This window comes from Myotis davidii, unplaced genomic scaffold (assembly GCF_000327345.1).
Source record: "Myotis davidii unplaced genomic scaffold, ASM32734v1 scaffold1611, whole genome shotgun sequence".
Taxonomy (NCBI): domain Eukaryota; kingdom Metazoa; phylum Chordata; class Mammalia; order Chiroptera; family Vespertilionidae; genus Myotis; species Myotis davidii.
The window spans coordinates 184,673-188,410 of NW_006283011.1; the positions used below are offsets into that span (position 1 = coordinate 184,673).

The window sequence follows — 3,738 nt, forward strand, 5'->3', positions numbered from 1 at the left end:
GTTAGGAGCCCGGTCCAGGATTGTGAAAGGGATGTACGAGGATCGGGCCCAAACCGGCAGTCAGTCATCCCCTGAGGGGTCCTGGATTGGAGGGTGCAGGCTGGGCTGAGGGGATCCTCCCCTACTCTGCACAAATTTCGTGCACTGGGCCTCTAGTTGGTTAATAAAATTATACAGGTATCAGGTATACAATTCTACAATACATCACTTATGTATTGTATTGTGTATTTACCCCCATAAGTCAAGTCTCCTTCTATCGCCATTTATCCCTCACTTTACCTTCTTCCACCTCCCACCATCTCCCTATCCTCTGGCAATTGCCATACTGTTGTCTGAGTCTACTAGTCTTTCTTTTGCCTAAGTGACATTGCAACCAAACGGACAACTAAACAGGCTGCGTGGGGCAACCAGGCTGGCAGGGGGGTTAGTGAGGGACAACCAAATGACCAAGCAGCAGGCTGTGTGGGGCGACCCGGTTGGCTGGGGGGTTAGGGAGGGGCAACCAAATGATTGAGCAGTAGGCTGCATGAGGCAACATGGCCGGCGGGGGGGTTTAATGAGGGGCGGCCAAACAGCTGGGCAATAGCCTGCATGGGGCGACCTGGCCGGCAGGGGGGTTATGTGGGGCGACCAAACGGCTGAGCAGAAGGCTGCGTGGGGCAACCAGGCCAGCAGGAAGGGCAGTTGGGGGCAACCACGCCAGTGGGGGGGGGTCTCCAAGCCCAGGATAAAGGCCCGGGCAGCCACCATGGCCCGGGTTATCTGGGGAGAAGAAAGAAGGTGAGAAAAACCATAGGGTTGTCCTGTCAGTCAAGATCGGGGCCAAGAGACTAAACCACTGGGATGAGCAGTGGGGAGTAGTTTGTGGAGTTATCTTTGGGTGGTTAGGATTATCAGGTGGTACAATAAGGCAGGTACAAGCTGGGCTGAGGGGATCCTCCCCTACTCTGCACAAATTTCGTGCACTGGGCCTCTAGTTGGTTAATAAAATTATACAGGTATCAGGTATACAATTCTACAATACATCACTTATGTATTGTATTGTGTATTTACCCCCATAAGTCAAGTCTCCTTCTATCGCCATTTATCCCTCACTTTACCTTCTTCCACCTCCCACCATCTCCCTATCCTCTGGCAATTGCCATACTGTTGTCTGAGTCTACTAGTCTTTCTTTTCTTTTTCTTTTTTTGAACCTGGGATCCTTCAGTCTGCAGACCAACACTCTATCCACTGAGCCAAACCATCTAGGGATTTTCTTTACTTAAAAAAAAAAAAAAGTACAAGCACATTGAAAGTTCACTTTTTTAAAAAAATTGATTTTAGAGAGAAGATGGGGAGAGAAAGAAACATCAGTTGCCTCCTGCACTTGCCCCCAGGGATCAAACTGCAACCTGGGTATGTGCCTTGACTGAATGTTGAACTCACCACCTTTTGGTGTACACGATGATACTCCAACCAATTGAGCCACACCCGACAGAGTGAGTCTTCTTTTTTCTTTGCTTAATTCCTTCATCCTTCTCACCCAGCCCCTAACAAGCTCCAACCCCAGCCAGTTGATTGTATTCATGAGTCTGTCTCCACTTTGTTTGCTAGTTTGTTTTGTTAATTAGATTCCACATATAAATGGAATTATATATGGTACTTGTCTTTCTCTGACTGGTTTATTTCACTTAGCATAATACTCTCCAGGCCCATCCATGCTGTCACAAAAGGCAAGATTTCCTTCTTTTCTTATGGCTAAATAGTATTCCATTGTGTAAATGTACCACAGCTTTTCCCCCCTTTTCTTTTATATATATGCTAGAGGCCCAATAAACGAAATTCGTGCCAGAGTAGGCCTTTCTTCCCCTTGCTGCCGGCATTGGCTTCCCCCTGGCACTGGGGACCGGGGCTTCCCTCGCAGCCCTGGCTTCACTTGGAATGTCCTGTGGTCTAATTAGCATATTATGCTTTTATTATTATATATATTATTGATTTCAGAGCGGAAGGGAGAGGGGGAGAGAGAGAGAAACATCAATGAGAGAGAATCATTGATCAGCTGCCTCCTGCATGCTCCCAACTGGGGTTTGAGCCTGCAACCCAGGCATATGTCCCAACTGAGATTCAACCCATGACCTCCTGGTTCATAGGTCAATGTTCAACCACTCAGCTACACCAGCCAGGCTGTGCCACAGCTTTTTTATCCACTCATCTACTGATGGACGCTTGCACTGCTTCCAAATCTTGGCTATTGTAAATAATGCTGCAATAAACATAGGGGTGCATATATATATTCTTTCAAATTAGTGTTTCAGTTTTCTTTGAATATATTCCCACAGGTGGAATTGCTGGTCATAAGGCAGTCCCATTTTTCAGTTTTAGAAGTACTGCTTCCCAGAGTGGCCGCACCAGTCTGCATTCCCACCCACAGTGCATGAGGGTTCCCTTTTCTCCACATCCTCACCCAACACTTGTTTGTCGATTTCTTGATGTTAGCCATTCTGACAGGAGTGAGGTGCTATCTCTTTGTGGTCTTAATTTGCATTTTCTGATGATTAGTAATGAAGAGCATCCTTTCATATGTCTATTGTCCATCTGTATGTCTTCTTTGGAGAAGTGTTTATTCAGGTCATTTGCCCATTTCTTAATTGGATTATTTGGATCTTTTTTTCAGTGTTGAGTTTATAAGTTCTTTACAAATTTTGGATATTAAGTCCTTATCAGATGTATTGGTGAATATATTCTCCCATTCAGTGTGTTGTCTTTTCATTTTTTTGATGGTTCCCTTTGCTGTGCAAAACTTTTTAGTTTGATGAAGTTCCATTTGTTTATTTTTTCTTTTTTCCCTTGCCCAAGGAGATATATCAGAAAAAATATTGCTATGAGAAATGTCCCAAGATTTTACTGCCTATGTTTTCTCTTAGGATTTTTATGGTTCCAAGTATAACATTTAAGTTTTAATCCATTTGAGTTTATTCTTGTGTATGGTATAAGAAGGTGTTCTAGTTTCACTTTTTGCACATATCTTTCCAATTTTCCCAACACTATTTATTGAATAGTCCTCTGATTCTTTTAATAGGAGATCAATTCAGCCTCTGAACAACAGACAACTGATTTCAACAAAACCTTCTAGAAGACCAAAGAAGACTAATAGAAAATAAGCCTCCTGTGGATTACATATGACCTGATACTATGGCAAGTGAACTAAACTGAAAATACTGCCAGGACGCCTTATGAGCCTCTTTAAGGATACTGAGGGGTACGTGAGGTAAAATAACCATTGGTACAATTTAGTGTGTGTATGTGTGCATATGGGACTGTGCTCATATGTGTATTAACTTTTAATAAAAATATGACTAATTATGGAGAAAGCCCATTCAGTACTGCATACCTTTAGGAGGACCTTGTCATTTAAGACGACTGTGAAATCTTCTCAGAGAAACCCTGAAAACATTAGAACAGATTAAAAAAGAAACTATTCCCTACTCCATTTCTCATCATTTTTTTTTCAGATGTATCAGCACAAGTCACATGGCAATTTAAGAGCAAGGGTAGGGAACAGAACATTCTGAGCATATATACTTTCTATAAGTTGCCATTATTCCCAATGGTAAAAAAAAAAAAAAAAGACTTAAGAAAATGCTAAAAGTTTAAAATTTGTTTACTAATAAGAAAGCCTAAGCAATACACAGACTTTATATAAGCCACCTACACAGCCAATAATATGAAACTCAGAAGTTAAGATCCTTGGTGAAACT

General features: G+C 42.6%; 1 protein-coding gene across 1 annotated transcript in view; it reads right to left on the reverse strand.

Moving 5' to 3' along the window:
• Positions 1–3,438, reverse strand: part of PROSER2 (proline and serine rich 2) — an 80,240-nt gene extending 76,802 nt beyond the window's left edge. Inside the window, exon 1 of the mRNA XM_006753342.2 lies at positions 3,372–3,438. The gene's annotated coding sequence lies outside the window, so the exon portion shown is untranslated. The remainder of the gene's footprint in view (positions 1–3,371) is intronic.
• Between the last annotated feature and the right edge of the window lie 300 nt (positions 3,439–3,738).